Source organism: Triticum dicoccoides, chromosome 1A (assembly GCF_002162155.2).
Source record: "Triticum dicoccoides isolate Atlit2015 ecotype Zavitan chromosome 1A, WEW_v2.0, whole genome shotgun sequence".
NCBI classification, from domain to species: Eukaryota; Viridiplantae; Streptophyta; class Magnoliopsida; order Poales; family Poaceae; genus Triticum; species Triticum dicoccoides.
This window is the reverse complement of record NC_041380.1, coordinates 117080892-117106042: the sequence shown is the minus strand read 5'-3', so window position 1 is coordinate 117106042 and position 25151 is coordinate 117080892.

The following is a 25151-nucleotide window of genomic DNA, read 5'->3' as shown; positions in this document are numbered from 1 at the left end:
ATCCATGGAACGACACGGCCATAACCTTCAGTGCAAGTGACGAACCTCAATTCTGAACTGCCCGAGCACCAGCCGCTTTGGTCATTAGTCCAATTGTGGACAGCTTCCGGCTTGCTAAAGTAGTCATGGATGGTGGCAGCTGATTAAATCTCATCTACGAGGAAACTCTTAGCAAGATGGAAATAGACAAGAGCCGCATTGAGCAAAGCAGCACGACCTTCAGAGGAATCATCCCTAGTCAGGAGGCACGATGTGGGAAAAATCACACTAGATGTGGTATTCGGCACGCCGCAGAACTATAGGTCCGAAGAAATCACATTGCAAGTGGCCCCATTTAGTAGCGGATACCACGCCCTTTTAGGGCGGGAGGCGTTCGCGATCTTCCAAGCTATACCCCATTCAGGTACATGAAGCTCAAAATGTCCGGGCCCAATGGAATAATCACTCTGGCTAGTGATCCGGACATAGCACTCCGCGCCAAAAATAAAACCGCCGCACTAGCCCTTGAGGCGTTATCTGAAGCCCTGACGGCCGAAGAACTAACTGCGCTGCGCTCTACAGTGGACAGGGACGACGTGATACTCGACAAAAGGCCCAAGTCCACCTCTTTTAAACCAGCGGACGAAATAGTCAAATTCCAGGTCCACCCAACGGACCCTACAAAAATAACATCCATCGGGGCACAGCTGAACCCCACAACAGATGCCGCACTGCGGGAGTTCTTGCGCGAGAATTGGGACATCTTCGCCTGGCATCCTTCAGACATGCCAGGAATCCCACGCAGGCTGGCCGAGCAAAGCCTTAACATTCTAAAGGGGTTCAAGCAGGTCAAGTAGACTCTTCGGCGTTTCTCTGAGCCCAAGCGGCAAGCCATGGGAGAAGAGCTAGTAAAGTTACTCAAGGCCGGATTCATCAGAGAAATAAAACATCTGGATTGGCTAGCAAACCTGGTGATGGTACCAAAGAAGGACAAATCCTGGCGCCTATGTATCGATTTCAAGGACCTTAACAAGGCTTGCCCCAAGGATCCCTTCCCCCTCCCCCGCATCGATCAAATTATCGACGCTACGGCAGGACACGACTCATTGTGTTTCCTCAACGCATACTCCGGATACGATCAAATTAAGATGGCGGAGTCCGATCAAGCCGCAACGGCATTTATCACTCCATACGGTCCCTTCTATTTTAACACCATGCCTTTCAGGCTCAAAAATGCCGGTGCAACCTATCAACGCATGATTCAGACATGCCTGGAAACACAAATCGGCCAAACAGTGGAAGCATACGTAGACGACGTGGTCATTAAAACAAGACAAGTCGAATCTTTAATTAACGACTTGAGGCTCACGTTCGACAATCTCCGAACATACGACATGAAGCTCAATCCGGAAAAATGCGTTTTTAGCGCGCCCGCCGGAAAACTCTTGGGCTTCATCGTCTCCAATGGAGGAATTGAAGCAAATCCGGCTAAAATCCTAGCTCTGTCATAGTTGGCTACCCCAACAGACCTCAAGCAAATCCAGAAATTAACTCGATGCGTGGCTGCCTTAAGCCGCTTTATCCCCCGATTAGGAGAAAAGGCACTACCTCTTTATCGCCTTCTTCGACGCACCGAACACTTTTAGTGGACCGATGCGGCCACGGCCGGATTGGAAGAAATAAAAGCCGTATTGGCCACCAACCCAATCTTGGTCGCGGCAAATGTCGGCGAACCAATGCTGTTATATATAGCGGCAACACACCAAGTTGTAAGCGTAGTGCTCGTCGTCGAACGAGAGACAGACGGACATAAGTTCCCGCTTCAAAAGCCGGTATACTACGTATCCACTATCCTCGCTCCATACAAATCACGGTACCCACATTATCAAAAGATAGCATACAGGGTCTTCATGGCATCCTGGAAACTACGACACTACTTTCAAGAGTGTTCAATTACGGTGGCCTCCGAAGTACCACTCAACGACATAATAAATAACCGCGATGCCACGGGCCGGATTGCTAAATGGGCTATCGAGCTCCTCCCATTCAACATAACATATAAACTACGACGAGCCATTAAGTCGCAAGTACTGGCTGATTTCGTCGCCGAATGGACGGAAGCCGAACTCCCTAAAGAGTACGGCGCGGACTCCAATTGGATCATGCACTTTGACGGCTCTAAGATGCTGGCTGGTTTGGGGGCAGGCGTCGTCCTGACATCCCCCACCGGAGATACAGTCCAATACGTACTCCAAATATTATACACACACTCCAACAATGCAGGAGAATATGAGGCCCTGTTGCATGGTCTCCGGATGGCAGTCTCCATGGGCATTCAACGTCTAGAGGTGCGGGGGGATTCGAACCTCACAATATCTCAAATAAATGGGGACTTTGACGCCAAGGACCCAAAAATGGCGGCTTACCGCAACACCGTCCTCAAAATGTCAGCTCGGTCCGAGGGCCTCGAATTCCACCACGTGGTACGAGAAAACAATCAAGCGACGGATATCCTCGCCCGCATCGGCGCTAAGCGCGACCCTGTCCCACCTAATATCTTCTTGGAAAGGTTGTTTAAGCCATCCGTGGTGTGGGAAGGGGAGACCAGCAAAAATAGTCTGGATCCGGCCACAACACCAGACCTCGAACACTCTGACGTAATCGGAGGCCCTGCCACCGAAATAACGCCTTCGTCCCACGTGATTATGGTTGTCATCGCCCTGTGGACAGAACCCTTCTTGGCTTACCTAACTAGGCAAGAACTCCCCGATGACCCAAACGAGGCACGTTGCATTGTGCGGCAGTCTAAAGCCTACAAGGTCCATGAGGGAGAGCTTTATAAGAAAAGCGCTATCGGAGTACTTCAAAGGTGCATCTCCGAAGAGGAAGGATGACAACTTTTGGCAGAAATTCATGTTGGACTTGGCGGCCACCACGCCGCAGCTCGGGCCCTTGTAAGCAAGGCCTTCCGTACAGGTTTTTACTGGCCGATGGCCCGAGCAGACGCATAGGACCTTGTTCAACATTGTGCCGGTTGCCAGCTGTTTGCAAACCAAAGCCGTATGCCACCCACCGCTCTCCACACAATCCCCATTACTTGGCCCTTCGCGGTCTGGGGGCTTGACATGGTCGGACCCTTTAAAGGGGGAAGCCACAAGAAAAAATACCTATTGGTCATGGTGGATAAATTCACCAAATGGATAGAAGCCAAACCCGTCAAAACGGCCGAGTCCGGACCAGTGATAGACTTCATATCCGGGGTGGTACACCGTTACGGCGTCCCCCACAGCATCATCACCGATAACGGCTCGAACTTTATAGCCGTCGATGTAAAAACCTGGTGCAGCAAAATGGGCATTAAGCTCAATTATGCCTCTGTCTATCACCCACAAACTAACGATCAAGTCAAGCGAGCAAATGGTCTTATCATGAGCGGCATTAAACCCGGATTAGTGCGATCCTTGAAGGAATCAGATACGCACTGGGTGGAGGAGCTTGACTCTGTACTATGGGGGCTGTGGACCACGCCGAATCGCACTACCGGATACACACCATTCATTACGGTGTACGGTGCAGAGGCGGTACTGCCTTGCGACATCATTCATGACTCACCTCGAGTGCGCATGTACGAAGAGAAAGAAGCCGAGCTTGATCGGCAGGACAGTTTGGACGCCCTGGAGGAGGAGCGTGACGTGGCAAAAGCCCGCTCCGCATTCTATTAGGAACAGGCTCGGCGGTATCAAATCAGAGAAGTACGGGCCAAAACTTATAACATTGGCAGACTCATTTTGCGCCTACCGGAGAAGAAATAGGACAAGCTCAAGCCCAAATGGGAAGGTCCCTTCGTTATTGACAAAGTTCTGACCGGTGGAGCATACCGTCTGCGAGATGCATCGGACAATCGACTCGAGCCAAACCCATGGAACGCAGCCAGACTCCGAAGGTTCTACGCCTAGCGTCGGACTCTGTGTTCATCTCCTTACCTCCGTCAATTATATATATATATATCCGTTATCTGTCTTTTCTTTCTTTCTTCCCCTTTTCTTCACGACCTTAAAAGGTTAAAATGTGTCTTGACTACACAATCTTGACACGCTAGGCGTGCTCATTATACCTGGGGCCTTCTTATACAGAAGCTTAATATAACTGTGCTCCGGGATCTATGCCCCCCGCACATGTGTTACTTTTCCACATGTACCTTTTCTTCTCCATTATATGCATCGATATGACTTAAGTTTTGGCCAAGTTGGGTTACCTGGCTCTTGTGTTTATGCCCTACGTTCCCGTTAATTCGGCTAGGGCATAAGGGGAGCACCTCTGCGATTGTTACTACCGGGTCAGCCGGATGTGTACCTCAGACTGGGTGAAGCCGAAAGCTAGCGTTCTTAAGGGAATATTCGGTCGGTGAACAAAAGATGACTTTTATTTATTGTGATACATGCCCCTAGATGTTAATATCCTGCGTCTCTTCTCACGGTCTGGACATGCACATTAATGCATGCGTACCCAGGGAAAAGGAACCCTTAACGGAACTATTCTCCCTAGAAGATTTTTCTTACTATCCATGTAATATAACATAGCTAGTTGGGTACTTGTCTGTTCAAGCACTTATGACCCCTACGCCTGGTTTCCACGCGTACCCCGGTTTTTACATAACTGAGCAAGTATTCGGATACACTCCGGACTGTCGGGTCTGGAGGTTGAAGCGAAAAGGTCCGCCATGACAAATGATTTACATTTCGGCTAGGGATAATACATGTCATTTGAAGTACAAAGTCACTTAGACTGACTAAATTCTTCTTCTATACCATCCAATAGGCTGTCTAGCCTACAATCCTGTTGGGAATACTTTGCGGCTAATTTCACCTGGTCATACACCAAACTGACGGGGATCTCTTTCCCACTAGACCCCATAGGTCCGACCTCGACCATGTGGTTCGGGTTAGTCTTGGTATATCGCATCTTCACCATGGCCCAGGCTTCCCTTGCACCTTGTTGGCTGGCCGATATCTTCCATAATCGGAAGCCCCGCCGCGCTCCCTTGAGCATCTCTACAAGCTCCCCCATGCCTCCTGGCAGGGAGGCGGATGGCCACAAGGCTTGGGCAATGCCCTGCATCACCTGTTGAACTTGTTTGTGTAGTTGTGAGAGCTCTGGCAGAAGATCACCCGCAGACCCGGGCATCTCCTCAGCGGGACGACCCGTCAGCATACCTACAGATATAACTCTGTTAGCCAGTTTCTTTATCAAACTCTATAAAAGTTCATTCAAGCACTTACTCAAAATGCCGCGTCGAAGCCTTTTATTCTCCTTTACAGAGTCAGCTAGCTGGGCCTGAACGTATTTCAGTTCAACGCCCAGCTGGGTATTGGCATATTCGAGATCATTTTTCTCCTGCCTAACCCGCGTAAGCACGCGCTCGCCAGCCTCTAGCTGTCGTTGAGCATGTTGCTCATCCCCTCACATGACCTCCGGATTCACTCCGGTGTCCTCTGCAGAATCTATTGTTAGATTTGCATACCTGCCGAATACTAACCAGTACATATCCTTCTTTTCGATAGAAACAAGTGTTACCAGATGGGGCCTTCGTGGACTCCTTCATTGCGGCAACTGCGGCCCGCAGCTAGGCTTTGCACTCCTCCAGCTCTTGAGACAACTGGGTATTCTTCTCCATAAGAGCCTACAAAAATAATGATCCTTGAATCAGTTGTGTCAACTATTTCAAGTCTCAGGGGCTACTGATATATATAATTATCAGATTTTCTTACCCGTATATCCTTTACATACTAGTTCGTGGCTCTGGCAAGACCATTTTGACCAGCTCGGATGTACGCGTCTCCTGAGTTGAAGGCATCGAACGCCTCCTCAGATAAACCAGGGTCGCGGAGTACAGCCCGGTGGCGCCTGTGATTCATGGCACTCTCCACTTCGGAATTCGTAGCGGACAGCCTATCCGCATCCTCTATAGGAGGAACATCCGATGGTGTCCCCATGTCAGCATCTGCCCCTAAGTCCGGCTCTAGAGTCAGGCTGGTGGAGGCATGGCCGGCAGGCTCTCCGGGCATGGTCCGGCGAGCGTTTTTCCTGCCAGGAACAATGGATGTTATTATATTTAAAGATAACAAACCACGGAGCAGGGTTTTTTCATACCTCTGCGACGGCGTCTCAGTCCTGACCGCCTTCCTTTTAAGCCTATCTAGTTTCGGTGCCCTTGCTGGTGAGTCACTGTGGGTTCGGCGTGGCGTCCCGAGGGCCTTCCTTGTAGGACACCATATGTGTGTCATGGGTGAAGTGCAAACAAGGCCCCGTATAATCGGCTATGATAGCCACCGAGGCCCCGTCGCAGCTCAACTGATAGAACGTCCTGCCAATGAGTTCCACGAATATGTCCAAATCTTCTTCGAGTCCGGGGTCGAGGGCCGGTCAGGGTCCTCTGGCTGTGGAGACGGGTTATGGACCTCCCTCATAGCTTTTCGCAGTTCCTGCTATGAAATAGCAAGGTAAATACTTATAATGAAGAATGCGGGAAGATCTGGAGTGAAAGGTAGCAGCTCACCCAGTTTGGGGGGTTGTACATGGAGAATCCATCCTGTGGCTTAATACGGATGAACTCCTCTTCCTCTCCTTTGTATAAATCGAACAGTACTTTCGCTAGAGCGGCGGAGGAGTCCGGACCTTTACGGCCGCAGTGGGTGGCATCGTCTTCTCCATTGAAGTGCCACATGGGTTTCCCCCGATACTAAAGTGGCTGCACCCCCCGCATTATACATATTGACACAACTTCGATAATTGTCAGTCCTGATTTGGCCAGCGTTTCTATCCTGCCCATCAGGTAAAGGACCTCTCTGTCATCTTCCTCCTGGGGGCTCCGAGGACGCCAGCTACGGCGTTTCTTCAAAGGGGCATTATTGAACTCAGGAAGGCCCATCCGAATAGGGTCCGGAAGGGGGACATCCTCCATATAAAACCAATCCGAAGGCCAGTCTTCGGATGTCTTCTTCGGGGTACCGCGCAGGTATCCGGTCCCAGCGATGCACCATATTTCGGCTCCGCCCACTTGATATATTGACTCCTTCTGTGTACAGGGTATAAGGCAGAATAGCCTTTTCCATAGCTCGAAATGAGCTTCGCAGCCCAGAGACAGCTCGCAAAATGCAACGTAGCCGGCAATGTGTAATATGGAGGCGGGAGTGAAGTTATGCAGCTAGAGGCCATAGAACTCCAGGAGCCCGTGGAGGAACGGATGGACTGGAAATCTGAGTCCCCTCAATAAGTAAGGGACAAGGCATACCCGCTCCCCCATGGATGGGTTGGGGAAGCGATCCGCTTGCTCCCCGTCGTTGTAAGTGGCTAGTCCGGCTCGGACGGGGACCATATACGCATGAGGAAGAAACCCCTGGGTCTGTAACTCTACTAATTGGCTGTGAGGGACGGAACACTTCTCCCAATTGCCTGGATTAGCGCTATGGGAGCGAAAGGAGGAGCTGCGATGGCCGGCCATGATAGGATGGGCTTTTTCGGGCGCGCTCCGATGGATACTCATTGTTGGAGGATGGTGTGATCTGATCTGAGGATCCCCGACTCTTTAAATAGGAGATTTACTCGCAGGGTTAGGGTGGCAAATGTAAAAATGCCCCGACTTCTCACATTCGCTCGACACATGGAAGATAGCCATTATTAATGCACAAAAGTCGAGGAGTGCAACATTTATGGGAAAGCCGAACACTACTCGACAGGTATTCGGAATTTGGAGATGAACCCGCCTTGCAATGCCAAAGACAATCTGCGCGCCGGACTCATCGTCATTGAAGCCTGGTTCGGGGACTACTGAGGGAGTCCTGGATTAGGGGGTCCTCGGTCAGCCGGATTATATCCTTTAGCCGGACTGTTGGACTATGAAGATACAAGATTGAAGACTTCATCCCGTGTCCGGGTGGGACTCTCCTTTGCGTGGAAAGCAAGCTTGGCAATTCAGATATGTAGATCTCCTCCCTTGTAACTGACTCTGTGTAACCCTAGCCCCCTCCGGTGTTTATATAAACCGAAGGGTTTAGTTCATAGGACAACAAGAATCATAATCATAGGCTAACTTCTAGGATTTAGCCTCTACGATCTCGTGGTAGATCAACTCTTGTAATACTCATATCATCAAGATCAATCAAGCAGGAAGTAGGGTATTACCTCCATCGAGAGGGCCTGAACCTGAGTAAACATTGTGTCCCCTGTGTCCTATTACCATCCGCCTTAGATGCACAGTTCGGGACCCCCTACCCGAGATCCGCAGGTTTTGACACCGACAAAGATACCATATATTTTAGTGGAACTGCACAAGAAGATGTTGGAAACATTAATCTAATCGAGGAGTATATAGTAAGCATCGCCACCACAGTAGATAGCAACAGATGGTTCCGGAGAAGTGCTTCATCTGTATGCTCTACAAAATAAGCCTCCTGACAAAGGTTGGTACTCTCCCACTGATTTCATCATATGATTGAGATTTGTCATCTCTATTGGTGTTGTGCTACTATTTAGATACTGTCATCAAAAGGTGGTATTGTCCCGGAGAAGTGCTTCATCTGTGTTGTTTTAAATATTTCCTTTCCTTTTTCGAGCAAACAGGGATGCTAGCATTTAGTTATCCTCTTGTCTTTGCACAACAGGATCATCCTCCTATGAAGAAGAATATGGAGTACGTGAAGTGACTAGTTCCGATTATGCCAGGATGAAGAAGCCTTGTCTATCTTCTCATTAGAAGGAGCAGTTGAAGGATGGTTACATTACCCCCCACAAGACCAAACTAACTTTAGCACAGAAGGACTGACAAATCTCCATTTTCTTGCTGTGATGTGCGAGTACAATGTTGTTCTAGGATTCTTTCCAGTGAGTTCCATTTTTCTAAAAGTGTGCTCTACATGGACCATTTAGGTGCCTGTTTAAACTGTCAATTCATAGTACAGTTTGCTTTATACTAATCACTTTTTTGTATTTGTGCAAACAGGGGTGCTCAGCTTGATTTCAATGGGAACTGCACAAAATGTTCATGAATACATCGAATCATTCATTTCCACCACAAGAAAGGAGGTGCCGATAAGTTCAAGGCGTTGCAACATATAAGGGCGAAATCATACAAGCTACGCACGAATTTGGTTGATTTTGGTGGAACTGCACAAAAAAGAACAGCTGGTGTATTTAGCACGAGGTGCCATGTCAATGTCCGAACTGATGGCAAACCCTGCCCATTCCACAATCATAGGCATTTGATATTTTGGAATGGGAAAACCTTGTCAAATTTTGCTCATTGATTTTAGCAAGAAGACATGCGTTTGATATTTTCGAATGGGACGCCCTTTGCTATCAGCAGCGTCGATCCATATTTTCTTTATTCTTTAGTTGTGAAGTAAATATTGGGTCTGACATGTGAATCGCTGAGATGCATAATCATCTATTGTTTTGAATGTTCACTATGAATTGCCAGGCCTGTGTGCTTGATTGCAATGTACATGAACGCTAAAAAGCTGCTCAAACTCTTTGTACTCCTTATGTTCCTTTTTACTTCGCACATTGTGAAAGTGCATACTTTTTTCTATAAGATTGGTCAAACTAGAGATACTTTGACTGTAGACAAAACTTGTCTGCAGACTAGAAAGGACTGGAGGGAGTACATGTGAAGCAGCTGCAAATGAGGTGATCACCCTGGGAATAATGCTAGTACGTATTGTTTTGCATGTTCATCCAATGCCAATGATACAAGAATTTGAACTAATTGAAATAAATTCATACATACATGATAGGATTTCATATAAACATGCCAGATTTCATTACATTCTTCAACTAAAAGGGGTGCGCTGGAGGTATAATTAATTAACCGAAGCTACCCACCTGTGTCCGGCTGAGTCGAACAGAAGCTTCACTGACTTAACTGCAGGTGCAGTTGCATAACTGACATGTGGCCCAGATGCCTGTTGGGCCCACGTGTCAATCAGCCAACTGCACCAGCAGTTAAGTAGAAGCAGCGTCCTTCTCCAACATAGCTCTCCGACTCCACGTCGCTGCCAAGAAGCTAACCGGCTGTTAGTGGCCAACCCGCCAAGCTTGTCATAGCAATTAGGGCAACTAGGAGCCCAATGATCAGGATCCCCACATGATAAACACCTTTCTTCTTGTCATTCTTCTTCTTGAAGTTCATGTGTTGCACAGCCTTGTTCTTCCCATCAAACTTTGCTTTACCATCAAACTTGCCCTTGTTCTTGAACTTGTGGGGCTGGAAGTTCTTCTTCTGTACCATATTGGCACTAGATCCTCCCTCAATTCCTCGAGCACGTGTGTCCTTTGCTCTCGCCTTTTGTTCCACATCAAGAGTGTCAATGAGATCCACGAAGGAGGAAGCTTAGTGATGATACCTCTGGCAACAAACTTGTCCGGTAGCATACAACTAAAGTGATCAAGTTCTCTAGCAAATGACTGTATCACATGAGCTTGCTCAACCATGGAGCGCTCTTCAATCATCCTGTAATCATGGAATTGCTCCATGATGTACAGCTCAATGCCAGCAACCGGAGGGTAGCAGCGGTGGCCTTACTTGGACCCGAGCGGCGGCGACCTACCGTGTTCTACTCTTCCTCATTTTTTGTGTGGCGCGGCCTCGTTGGCAGCGGGGCGGGGCCTCGGCAAAGCCGGCGATGTCCTCTGTCTCGTTGCCGGCGGGCGGTGCCTCGGCGGAGCGGGGGAAATCCTCCCCATCGTTGCCGGCAGGGTGGGGCCTCGGTGGAGCCGGCGTTGTCCTCTGCCTTGTTGTTGGCGCCGCGGGGCCTCGGCGGAGCAGGGCCTCATCGACGCCAGCGGAGCAGGGACTCGTCGGATCCGGCATTGTCCTCCGCCTCGTCCTCGGTCTCACCAAACAGCGCCTCGCCCGCTTCATCACCCTCTTTGTAGGCAGCCGCAGCCTCCGCCACCCGCATGCGGTACCGCCAGCGCTCGAGGCGGCCCTCGCGGGCGGAGCAGTTCGAGTCGAGCAGCGCCTCCTGCTCCGCCCACTCCGCGGCAATCTGCTCCTCCGCCTACAGGTGCTCCTGGAGGAGATGGTGGTTGTAGGTGGTGTCGGCCTGCGCCTCCCAGAACTGCTCCTCACGATTCTGCCTCACTTTGTCCATATGTTGGGCATGAGCCTCGCTGATGTTCATGGTGGAATGCACCGGCGAGGATGGCGCGGAGGAGGGGGTTGGCGCCGGATCATCGACTACCATGTTCTCCATTGGGACGTCCTTGTCCTCCGGCTGCCTGCCGGCCAGCCAGTCGGCGGCAATGGCTGCCATCTCCTTGTGGTCCATCGTCCGCCCGTCCCGAAGAGCGCTGAAGCGAGAGGAAGCCATGGCGGGCTGTAGTGGTGTGGACAGGAGAATAGGAACGGATGCGGATGACTGCGGCTATGGCCAGCGTAGCAGTTTATATAGCAATGGTGGGCGGCGAAGGGACGAACGTGTGGTGCCGGAGTAAACACCTCGGCAATCATGTATCATTAATGTGGGTGGCAGAAGGTCAAACGAGAAGCACTTGTGTTGTTTGAAGGCGGAGCAATCGCATGCACCGGGAAGCGGGGCGGGCAACACTGACCGTTTCGGGCGGAAAGCACGTGCGGGCAAGGGAGGCGGTCTGGGTGGGTCAAGGCAGTCAGACTCATTTTTGGCAGCGGGTCGGTCCAGCAGCCGGACATGCTGGATGGCTAGCTACCTTGCCGAGCTAAGCAACGACAATCAGACGATGGATGTAGCTTCCGACCAGGAGTCGGCGACACTGTCCAAGGCATTCATGTCGTGTTCACCATAGAGCAGGTGCAGCCGCACTTCAACGCCCTAATAGCGCTACCAGCACAGGAGGACCTGTGCTGCAACCTCCGTCTCCTCAACGAGCACCGGTGAACAAGCAAACGACAATGTCGTCACGGACATGTGGCCCTATGATCCTGGCTTCTCGAATGAGCAGCGAGCGCTGTATCAGACCATCTGTAGGGCCCGTGAGGCCCTCTACGCCGTCCTTCGAGTTGTTGCGCTCCTCGTGGCGCTGCCGTCTCCCGTTGTCAACATGGTCAATGGACATGAGGATGAGGAGATGACTTTACTTGGAGAGGATGACAGTGGGGACCCACCAGGGCCATAGCCGCACGTACGCAAGTGCCTCCTTATTAGTATATAAAACTATATTTCTTTTGCTTCCTCCTGGTTTCCTAACATCACGGTCCCATACCATTGTCAACCTATGTAGTCAATAAACGAGAGAATTGCACAAGAAGCGCCCGACAGCTGGGACCAAGCAGCTCGAGCAGTATTTGTGTTGGGGATATTTCTACTGGATGTAAACCGGCCAGGAGTAGCCGGTTTAACTCCTTGAAGATTAGAAGACCATGAAGATGCAGGAATGATGGCGCTTTACGAAGGCCCAAGGCCCAAAGGCGGGTTAAAGCATGTTGTTATAAACCGACCCGGTCATGTAACTTGTGTTGTAAGATAGGAAGGATAGAGACCGAACCGGACACGTTTATGATCCGGCTTCGGGACTCTATAACCCGGCGGGCGTCGACCTATGTATATAAAGGGATGACCCGGCAGCGGTTTAGGGACGAACAACAACTCGAGAGCCAGACAAAGCGGATTCGCTCCCTGGCCTTCGAAACCCTAGAAATACCAATCACAACTAGACGTAGGCTTTTACCTTCCTTGAAGGGGCCGAACTAGTATAAAACTCCCCGTGTCCCCTTGTCCGGTTTAACCCCTTTAAGCTAACCCATAGCGATGGCTCCACGACTAAGTCCTTTCACAAGGACATCTGTCATGACAAACCCACGACAATTTGTGTTTTTGAGGTGTGAGCACTGCAGAGTTTTTCTTGAGCGATGTTTAGCCCAGATATTAATTTTTCTCATCTGAACAACAACGAAAACATTGCTGCAGCTATTAACCGGGCGGGCTGTGGCCCATCTAGCCCAGGCCAGATATCCAGCCCAGATTTTAATTTTTTTCAAGCTGAAAATGGCTAGCCCAGCTATACGTTTTTAGGAATACCCAGGCAAGGTCAAGTTGTTATTCTCCGCCCCGCTGGGCTGCAAATCTTTCCTAGGAGGGATGTATTAGGTTTAACAAGAAAATGGGCTTTAAGAAATAATAAATAGGATGTAATTATAAAAACTGAGCAGTAACTATAAAAAATGCACCAAACACGTAATTACTTTATAAAATATTATTTTTGGATATTGAAAATTTTAATTTCATTAATTGTTGCGAGCGCAATGTTTCGTTTGATTTTTATGTAATATTAATTTATGTTGAAATTGTATTTAATCTGACTAGAAATTTCAGGATAAAAATATTTCGGATCCCATCAAAATGTGGGAAATTTTATTGAATTTTGTTTTGAACGGTTGGCTGAAATGGGCTGTACTTTTAACAAACTGTAAATGGGCTGTAGTAAATTCCATTAGAATTCAAAAATTGGCTGCACATTCTTACAAATCTCAAATGGGCTATAAGTTCTCTGCCACACACTTGTGGCCTTACTAAGTTGACGCGTCCCCTCAAAAAAAAGTTGACGCGTATGCAAGGCTTTGTCAACTTATAGTCAACACACGGTTCTAGCAGCAGTGGTCGCTGGATGTCCATCCAACGGATGCCGTGCTTCTTCTTCAATCTCGGATATTCTAGCTTCACCCACCCAAAAAATGATTCCTCGCCCTAACATCTGGGGCGCACCATTTCGGAAGCTAACCTGTGGGCCTACTAAGTTGACGCATACCAAGGGCTTTGTCAACTTAGTCAATATAAACGATACTAGCTACAATGACCGTACGATGTCCATCCAACGGCCGTCGTGCTTCTTCAACCTCTGGTCTTCTTGCTCTAGTCGCCCAAAGCAGCACCGATCGTGCCACCTGCTCCTGCCTCCCATGGCCGGCTATGCTGCGCGAAGGCCTCACCGCCCCCTACTACTCCCACTGCTGGCCAGGGCATCCCTCACTCACCCACACCTCCTGTTATTCTGCGGCGACGACAACCTCACACCGTAGTCGAACCAGTGAACCCTCATACTCCTCTCCGTGTGGGCATCCACTGTCGCGTCTTCCCCAGCTTTGTGTCGTCCCCTTCCTAGGCCTCATCGTCGTCCACCGCCCTGGTGCTCTCGGCGCGACGTGGTCAACAGGGTCAAGGAACGACTTCCATCGGAAGAGTACTGTACGTGGAGAGGCTGATAGCTGGGTCAACGGCAGCCGCAAGGATGTGCCTCCTTATTACGCAGAAAATAATTATTCCTCCACCTGATAGCAGGGACCCACCGGACGGGCCACCGTATTTGGCGAAAAAATGTTTTCCCCCTGACTGCTGGGACCCACCGGATGGGCCAACGTATTTCATGAAAAAATGTTCCCCCCGCTGTCAGCTTAGACCCACCGGAGGTGCCTCCTTATTATGCACAAAAAAATGAATACTCCCACTACTAGTTGGGACCCACCTTGGTGGGAGGCTGACTTGTGGGCCTACTAAGTTGACGGGGATGGAGTGCTTTGTCAACTTAGTCAATATGAACAATTCTACCTCCAGTGACCGTACGATGTCCATCCAACGGTCGTAGTGCTTCTTCAACCTCTAGTCTTCTTGCTTCAGATGCCCAAAGCAGCGCCGGTCGTGTCGCATGCTCCTGCCTCCCGTGGCCAGCTATGCTGCCGCAGAGGCCTCACCGCCCCCTACTATTCCCACCGCTAGCCAGGCCCTGCGGCAACGGCAGCCTGACACCGTAGTCGAACCAGTGAACCCTCGTACTCCTCTCTGTGCGGGCTTCCATTGTCGCGTCTTCCTCGGCTCCGCGTCGTCCCCTTCCTAGGCCTCACCGTCGTCCACCGCCCTGGTGCTCTCGGCGCGGCGTGGTCAACGTGGTCAAGGAACCACTTCCATCGAAAGAGTACTATACATGGAGAGGCTAACAGCTGGGTCCACAGCGGCCGCAAGGAAGTGCCTCCTTATTACGCACAAAATAATTATTCCTCCACCTGACAGCATGGACCCACCGTGTGGGCAACTGTATTTCGTGAAAAAGAAACGTTTCCCCCTGACTGATGGGACCTACCAGCTACATCTTTGCACGCAAGGAAGTGCGTTCAGAAAAAAACGATTCGCTCCCTAACTGTTTGGACCCACCAGCTACATCTTCGCACGCAAGGAAGTGCCTGACAGTTGGGTCCCACCTGGTCGAAGCGTACGTAGCGTTGTCATTCTGGTCGTGAACGTGTACGTACATACTAGTCGATGTAGAGGCACGCACGTGTCGTAGTAGAGGCGCGCACGTAGCATCTACATGTACAGCAGACAGTGTGCAAGAAAGAAAATACGGCTACGTACGTACATACGAGCAGGGTCTCGAACACCTACTCGCGCATACATACGGCCAGGGCTCTTGTACATGGCTGGGTCGGAACAGAGAAACTGCATCGTTGTCATGTTCATGGGGAGCCAACCGGCTGGGTCGGAATGGAATGTGTCGTCGTGTTCATCAGGAGGGCTTGGACGAAACAATCGATGGAAACGAGGCCTGGCGTACCACAGAATGGAGGAAACGGCCTTGTGTTCGACCAGTCACGGTCGAAATGGGGTCCTGTTCATCGGGAGGAGTCTGGCGTACCGCAAAACGGAGGAAATGGACCTCCTACGGTCGAAACGGGGGTCTTGTTGATCGGGAGGGGTGTGGCTGTAACACCCTCGATGCGACTATATCTCCCACGTGTCGAGGCACGACTTAGAGGCATAATCGCATTGAAGGCATATGTCGCAAGTTAGGCAATCTTCACAACATCCCATGTAATATAGATAATAAAAAGGGATAACATAGTTGGCTTACACTTGCCACGTCAATCAAGTACATAAATAACATTACATCATCCAAACACTCATGGCCCGACTACGGCGCCAAAATAAAAGATAACCCAACATGCGACACGGTCCCGATCACCCCCAACTGGGCACCACTACTGATCATCAGGAAAGGAAACATAATAACATTGAGAGTCCTCGTCGAACTCCCACTTGAGCTCGAACACGTCACCTGGAGCGGAATTATCAGGCCCTGCATCTGGTGTAATAGTAATCTGTGAGCCACAGGGACTCAGCAATCTCGTACCCTCGCGATCAAGACTATCTAAGCTTATAGGAATGGCAAGGTAAATATGTGGAGCTGCAGCAAGCGACTAGCATATATGGTGGCTATCTTATTCGCAAAAGAGAGCGAGAAGAGAAGGCAAAGCGCGAGCGAGAAACTAGAGGACAACCTGTGCATACATTACTCCAACACCGTGTCCACTTCCCGGACTCCACCGAGAAGAGGCCATCACGGTAACACACTCAGTTGATTCATTTTAATTAAGTTAAGGTTCAAGTTATCTACAACCGGACATTAACAAATTCCCATCTGCCCATAACCGCAGGCACGTCTTTCGAAAGTTCAAATCCCTACAGGGGAGTCCCAACTTAGCCCATGACAAGCTCTCACGGTCAACGAAGGAATAGACCTCCTCCAGAGACGTTCCGATTAGACTCGGTACCTCGGTTCTTCAAGACACTTCGACAGGTTAAAACAAGACCAGCAACACCGCCCGAATGTGCCGACAAATCCCGATAGGAGCTGCACATATCTCTTTCTCAGGGCACACTCAGATTGTCTAAACTTCCGGTAGGCCAGCCCAGAGTTGCCCCTGGTAGCCACCGGCGGCTGACGAGTTGGACCAACACTCAGAGGAGCACTGGCCCTGGGGGATTTAAATAAGATGACCCTCGGGATCCGTAAACCCAAGAGAAAAAGAGGCTAGGGGCAAATGGTAAAACCAAGGTTGGGCATTGCTAGAAAAGCTTTAATCAAGGTGAACTATCAAGGGGTTCCCATTATAACCCAACCGCATAAGGAACGCAAAATCCGGGAACATAACACCGATATGACGGAAACTAGGGCGGCAAGAGTGGAACAAAACACTAGGCGAGAGGCCAAGCCTTCCACCCTTTACCAAGTATATAGATGCATTAAGATAACAAGATAATATAATGATATCCCAACAAGTAATAAATGTTCCAACAAGGAACGGCCTCCAATCTTCACCTGCAACTAGCAACGCTATAAGAGGGGCTGAGCAAAGCGGTAACATAGCCAATCAACTTGCTAGGACATGGTGGGTTAGAGGTTTGACATGGCAATTTGGGAGGATTGAAATCAAATGGTAGGCATCGAAGCATTGGCATAGCAAAAGAGCGAGCAATCTAGCATAGCAAAGATAGTAGTGATTTCGAGGGTATGATCATCTTGCCTGCAAAACCGTCAGAGTTGACTGGATCCTCGAAAGCAAACTCAACGGGCTCCTCGTTAGCGAACTCGTCTCCCGGCACTACCCAAACAAGACAAACAAGCAACAAGGACACAATCAACCACGTGCAAGGATCAAACAATATGATGCAAGGATGATATGCTATGCGGGATGCATATGCAAGATGTGATAGGAAATGCAAGAACCTGGCCTCAACTTGGAAATCCAAGTGTTCCACTGGAAAGATGAGATGAAATCGCTTGAAAACGATATAAAGAACGCCGGAATCGGAGTTACGGTTTGGAAATGGCAAGCGATTCAAATATGACACCGGTCTGCGATTTACAGCAAGTAGCCATCTAAAAGCAATGAGATGAACATGCTACAACACCCAAACATGACAACAAAATACATGGCAGGGATGTACTCAAGATGCTTAACAAAAGTATAGCACTGAGATACGGCCAAATCATCCACTAACAGGTTCAAACAAGCATGGCAAAAATGCATATGGCAAACAGATCTCAGACTTAGATAAATTAACACTTGTCTGGAATTTCAGATCAGGTAGCACTCTTTGGAGCAACAAAACTACATGCTACAGGACCCGAACATGGCAAAGTAAAGCATGGCATGGAGCTACTCAAAGAGCTTAACAAAAGTCCCTTAGTGACCTTGAGCCAAAAGGGAACAGAAAATACAATTGCAAGCATGTGAACATGGCAAAAACATAATCAGTTCACAGACTTGGTGAAAACTGGAGCATGCTGAAAACAGATATCAAGTAGGCATGTTTACGAGCTCGATGCACTCACTACGGTGCAAGTCATGGAAAGCTAAGCATACATATATCAAGAACACACAAAATGCAAGCTAGAAATTGCAAGAACAAATACATAGCATGCACGGATCAACTACAACATCATCGGCAAAATTGCAAACAAGTTGACAATCTGCCCAAATTCACAAAGTAGCAAAAGTAGAGCTCGATTGACTCAAGCTAGGATGCTCCATAATTGCAAACAAAGACATGGATGGATAGAGCACTACACGATTAACAAAACATCCTTACTGATGACCCTCAAAAGAGGCACGGATCACTAGGAAACAACAAGAACATATGGCCATATGAAAACAGAATTACCAAGTGCCTCACTTTGCAAGCTTGTGCTAGTCACTACACACATCAAAAAAATACATGGGTTGCACCTCTGGAAAGATGGCAAAACCCTTAACAAAACATAAGTAGAGCTCATGGGCATATCATGCACACAATAAACATGGCAAAAATGACAAATATGCAAATGGAGTAGCAGATCTGACAATTATCTCAAGTAGCCCTCTTCTAACAGCATTTCGGTCATCAAGATGACCTCAAATGAAAATTACGTAATGGAATGAAATGATGTACTCTCCGAGATGAACATTTTGATATGCTATATGCATGAATCGGAGCCACGGATGCAAAGTTACGACACGATGAATAGGAGCACTTGAAACGGGAAAAATGTCGGGGACTTAGTAGAAATCGACCTCCGGATCTAGGGTTCTTCGGCACGCGAACCGAGGCAGAAATCCGGCGAGGTGGCGGCGGCTCCGGCGAGCTCGAAGAGGCGGCGGGGAGGTGAGGGAGAGGCTGATCCGGCCTCTCCCCGTCCGGATCCGGCGGCGGGTGGCGGCTCCGGCCACCGGGGGACGCTGAGGATGCGCGGGGCGGCGAGCTCGCGGCTCTGGCAAGCTCCTGCTGGCCGGCGGCGAGGCAAGGCGGTGCCGGGCGAAGCCGGGCGGCGGGGCGCGGTGCCGGCTCGGGAGGAGAAGGCGGCGGGCGGCGGAGAGGCGGCTACGGGCCGGGAGGGCCGCGGTCGGGCCCCGCGGGCCTCGGGCGGCGGCAGGCGGCAGGCGCCACTGGTGCAGGCGGCGGCGGCGATTTTGTCCGGCGCCGGCAGACACGTCCGGGCCCGCGAGGGTTGGATCTAGGGTTTCGGAGGTAGAAGAACGGGAAATCTCGGAGGGGGTCTTTAAATAGGCATAGGAGGAGCTAGGAGAGTCCAAATAAGGTGCGGTTTTCGGCCATGCTATCGTGATCGAACGCTCTAGATGATGGAGCAGGTTTAGGTGGGTTTTGGGCCAAATTGGAGGGGTGTTGGGCTGCAACACACGGGAGGCCTTTTCGGTCCATCGGTTAACCGTTGGAGTATCAAACGAAGTCCAAATGGTACGAAACTTGACAGGCGGTCTACCGGTAGTAAACAAAGGCTGCTTGGCAAGTCTCGGTCCAATCCGGAAATGTTTAATCCCCACAATGAAAGAAAGGTAGAATGACCACCGGAGGAGAACGAAGCGCCGGAATGCAAAATGGACAACGGGGAAAATGCTCGAATGGATGAGATGAACACGTATGCAAATGCAATGCACATGATGACATGATATGTGATGCATGACAACGATAACAATATACGGAGACAAATACCCGAACCCGAGAAAATAAAATAACTTAACGCCGAAAACGGCAAGAGTTGGAGTACAAATTGGGAAAGTCATATCCGGGGTGTTACAACACTCCACCACTATGAAAGGATCTCGTCCCGAGATCTAGGACTAAAAGAACGCTGGGTACTCAGAACGGAGGTGATCCTCGTGTTCCCATGTAGCTTCACGGTCGGAATGGTGTGACCACTTGACTTTGAGGAATTTGATTGACTTATTGCGAGTCTTGCGTTCAGTCTCTTCGAGAATAGAAACTGGGTGCTCACGGTAGGAGAGATCTTCTTGGAGCTCAATGTCCTCGAAGTTGACGGTGCGGTCAATAGTCTTGAAGCACTTTCAGAGCTAAGAGACATGGAACACATCATGAACATTTGCAAAGTTTGAAGGAAGCTCGAGTTGATAGGCGAGATCGCCTCTCTTGCTGACAATCTTGAAAGGTCCCACGTATCTGGGGGCAAGATTCCCTTTGATACCGAAGCGACGAGTACCTTTCATAGGAGAGACGCGGAGGTAAACATGATCTCCAATCTCGAAAGCCAAATCACGGTGCTTACTATCATAGTAGCTCTTCTGACGGGATTGGGCTGCTTTGAGGTTATCTCGAATGACTTTGCACATTTCTTCTGCCTCTGTGATTAAGTCATTTCCGAGAAGCTGACGTTCACCGGTTTTAGACCAGTTGAGAGGGGTACGACACTTCCTGCCATACAGAATTTCAAATGGGGCCTTGCCCGAACTTGCTTGAAAACTGTTGTTGTAGGAGAATTCAGCATAAGGAAGACAATCCTCCCACTTCATGCTGAAGGAGATCACACAAGCCCTGAGCATATCTTCAAGAATCTGGTTGACACGCTCGACTTGACCGCTAGTTTGAGGATGGAAAGCTATGCTGAAGCAAATGTTGGTGCCCATGGCCTTCTGAAAAGAATCCCAAAACTTGGAGGTAAAGATGCTGCCACGGTCTAAAGAGATCACTTGTGGAATACCGTGCAGAGAGACAATTCGAGAGGTATAGAGTTCCGCCAATTGAGCTACAGTGATCGACTCTTTGATAGGAAGAAAGTGAGCCACTTTGGTGAGTTTGTCGATGACAACGAATATAGCATCATTGCCACGTTTGGACTTAGGAAACCCAGTCACGAAGTCCATTTCAATGTGGTCAAACTTCCATTCTGGAATGGCAAGAGGTTGGAGGAGACCAGCTGGTCTTTGGTGTTCTTCCTTCACTCTTCTGCAGACATCACACTCATTCACGAATTGAGCAATCTCGCGCTTCATTCGAGTCCACCAATAAGCCTGCTTGAGGTCCTGATACATCTTCGTACTCCCAGGGTGGATAGAGAGGAGAGAATTGTGAGCCTCGTTCATGATCACTTTACAGAGGTCACCTTTGGGCACAACAATACGATCCTCGAAGAAGAGAGTATCCTTGTCATCAAGGAGGTAGCACTTGTACTTGGGTTGACTCTTGGCAATCCCAATCTTCATCTTTTTCACCATAGCATCAAGAAGTTGAGCTTGGAGAATCTGGTCTTCCAAGGTAGGAGAGACTTGGAGGTTGGCGAGGAAACCTTGAGGAACAACTTGCAGATTAAGTTTGCGGAAAGCTCCACAAAGCTCGGGTTGAAAAGGCTTGTGAATCAGACTGTTGCAGTAAGCCTTCCTGCTCAATGCGTCAACAATCACATTGGCCTTGCCTGGAGTATACTCGATACTCGGATTATACTCTTGAATCATTTTGACCCATCGAGTCTGCCTGAGGTTGAGATTAGGCTGAGTGAATATGTACTTGAGACTCTTGTGATTAGTGAAGATGTCCACTTTTCTTCCCAATAAGAGATGTCTCCCAGCCAAAAGAGCATGCACAACTGCCGCCAACTTGAGATCATGAGTGGGGTAGTTCTTCTCATTAGGCTTCAATTGGCGAGAGGTATAAGCAACAACTCTCTTCTCTTGCATCAATACTGCGCCAAGACCTTGGAGAGAGGCATCACAAAAAACCTTGTACGGCTTGGATTCATCAGGCGGAGTCAGAACTAGAGCAGTGATCAATTTCTCTTTCAAAGTGTTGAAAGCAATGTCACACTCCGGAGACCAAACGTACTTGACGTGCTTCTGGAGAAGATTAGAGAGAGGCTTCGCGATCTTAGAAAAGTTTTCAACGAATCTTCGGCGGTAGCTTGCGAGACCAAGGAAGCTACGGAGTTGCTTCACGTTCTGAGGAGGTTCCCAATTCACAATTGCAGACACCTTCTCAGGATTCACCGCAATGCCCTTGGCAGAGATGATATGACCAAGATAAAGAACCTCATCGAGCCAAAATTCGCACTTGGAGAACTTGGCGTAGAACTGATGTTCTCTGAGCTTATCAAGCACCAAATGCAAGTGTTTGGCATGATCTTCCTTGTTCTTCGAGAAAACCAGAATGTCGTCGAGATAGACCAAAATGAAGTCATTGGTGTAGGCGTTGAAGATGAAGTTCATCCTGCGAGAGAACGTCGGAGGAGCGTTGACGAGGCCAAAAGACATGACAGTGTATTCATATGAACCATAGCTTGTCCTGAAAGCCGTCTTGGGAATATCTTGCTCACGGATACGAATCTGATGATAACCCATACAGAGATCAAGCTTGGAGAATACTTGGGCACCTTTGAGTTGTTCGAACAGCTCGTTGATGTTGGGAAGTGGGTATTTGTTCTTTATAGTCTTCTTGTTCAATGGACGGTAATCAACACAAAGTCGGTCCGTTCCATCCTTCTTCTTCACAAAAAGAACACCACAACCCCACGGAGAAGAACTAGGCCGGATGAGACCCATTTTCTCTTGAATATTGAGTTGCTTCTTCAGCTCCTTCAGCTCTTCAGGTCCGAGCTTGTAAGGACGCTTGCACACAGGTTCCGTGCCGGGCTCAAGATCAATAATGAATTCAACTGGCCGGTGCGGAGGCATTCCTGGAAGCTCTTCTAGAAAGACGTCTTGATATTCGCAAACGACTGGAATTTGCAAGATGGCATCGAGTTCACCCTTCTCATTGAGAGAAAACAGACGGATGGTATTATCCCGAGCAGCAAAGACAATTACATCCTCAGACGAATGAGTCAATTGAATCTACCTGGCAGCACAATCAAGCTTAGCCTTGTGCTTAGAAAGCCAATCCATCCCGAGAATAAGATCAATATCCGAGTTACCAAGGATCATTGGAGAAGCCAGAAACTTGAAATCACCCATCGAGATAGAAATATCCGGACTTCGTAGTTAGCGAGCAAACATTTACCCGGAGAGACAACTGCTAACGGATTATGCATAACTTGAGAAAACCACCCATGCTTAGATGCAAAAGGTCTCGAGATAAAACAATGCGATGCACCAGTGTCAAAGAGAACTTTTGTAGAAACATTGTTAACAGGAAGGTTACCCATGATGACATCTGATGAATCCTCTGCCTGAGCTGCATTCATCATATTGACCTTGGCGTACTTAGGGTTATGCTTGACCACAGCTGTACTTGCCGATCTCACAGGAGGAGGAGGAGGAAGACGCCTCTAGTTGAAGCACTTGTTGGCATAGTGACCCTTCTGTTGGCACTTGTTGCACGTCACCTCTGAAAGCGGACGGTGATACGGAGCACTTGATCTTGGAGCTTGAGACGAAGTCTTGTTCTGAAAGCCAGGGTTGGGTGGGTGGGAAGATCCACTGCCACCTTTGCTCTTCTGTTGATACGGCTGATGGAACGGAGGAGGAGGAAGCCAATACTTCTGCTGCTTGGCCACTTGAGTAGAGGAAGAAGGAGTAGCATCTCTGACTCGCTTCTTGGAAGCATCACACCTCAACTGAGCAGCCTCTTGATTCAATGCCATGTTGTAGAACTCATCGTACCTCAAGGGCTCAAAGAGAACAAGAGCTAGCTGGATTTCTTCTCTGAGACCACCCCTGAACTGGTATATCATGCTCTTCTCATCAGGGACATCCTACTTGGCAAAGCGGGCGAGCTTCTGGAACAACTTGTTGTAGTCATAGACAGACAAAGAGCCTTGCTTCAGGTTGCGGAATTCCTCACGCTTACTTTCAACCACACTCTGAGGAATATGATGAGCTCGGAAATCTTGAGGAAATTCATCCCAAGTGATAACATGTCCACCTCTGGAGTCCTTTTACTGCTGGAACCATTCTGCAGCTTGATCTTTGAGTTGGAAAGAAGCGAACTTGACGAAATCTTCAGGCTTGACGTTACTGCACTCGAAATGCTTGCATAGATCCACAAGCCAATCGTCAGCATCGGTTGCCTCAACACAATTGCTGAAAGTCTTTGGCCCGTTAGCAAGGAACTGGTTGAGTGTAGCAGATTGATTCTGATTGTTGCCTTGGTTTCCTTGGTTGCGCTCTTGAAGAATTTGCATGATCAACTGTGTGTTTGCATTGGTTGCGGCCATCACCGCTTGCCATGCCTCCGGAGGAGGTGGAGGTGGTGGCGGATCAGGATTCGGAGTCGTGCGCGTTGGAGGAGCCATCCTGAAGAGGTTGACATCCATTAGCACATTGATAGACAAATATTGAAGGTGAATCCAATGGAATGAAAATTGCAACATATAGTCTTCACATCCAAACAAAATGAACGAATGCATTCCTCTTGAAATGGTCACATATCCATAAATTGAGAAGCCACGTAGAATTAAGGTAGAGAAATAAATCAACAGGTACGGATCAAGAACGAATAATCGGTAAGAAATCCCAATCTCAAACCAATATCCGTGGAAGAAGAACTAGAGCTACGAGAATTCCCACCTATGAACTCCCGAACCTTTCCGGTTATGCAATCAGGTGTTGGGGATACAGGGGAAGCATAATATCTCACCCAAATCTAGAAAATCCTACATCCAGCTGTATCCATCCTTCAACACATAACCGAGAAAAACTTCGGAAACCATCTACCTCAACCTTCGAAAAGCATCCGTTATACAAGTTATGGTGATACTCCCGAACTCCCGCCCCAGTACTGGGTGGCGTCGAGGTTATCTCACCAACGAACTGCATAAAAGAGATTTGCGATGTCGGCGTACTAAACTCAGGTATTCCAGAACTGCAACGATAAAATTATGACGACAACACCTCAGAGCTCAACTCCCCGGGACACTTCCACAAAACCCCTGACAGGAGGCACCAAGACAATGTTCTCATCATAAAACCATCGTAACGATTCCAAGATACCCGCGTGATCCTAAATTTTTTTTAGTGAAATTTGAGAAGAGAAGAGTCAAAACTCTATGTCAGGATGCCTTACCAGAGCGATGAGGAGACTGGGAAGTAAAAAAGAATTCCTAAACTCTCCGATATATAAGTCCTAAATGACTCAAAACATTTT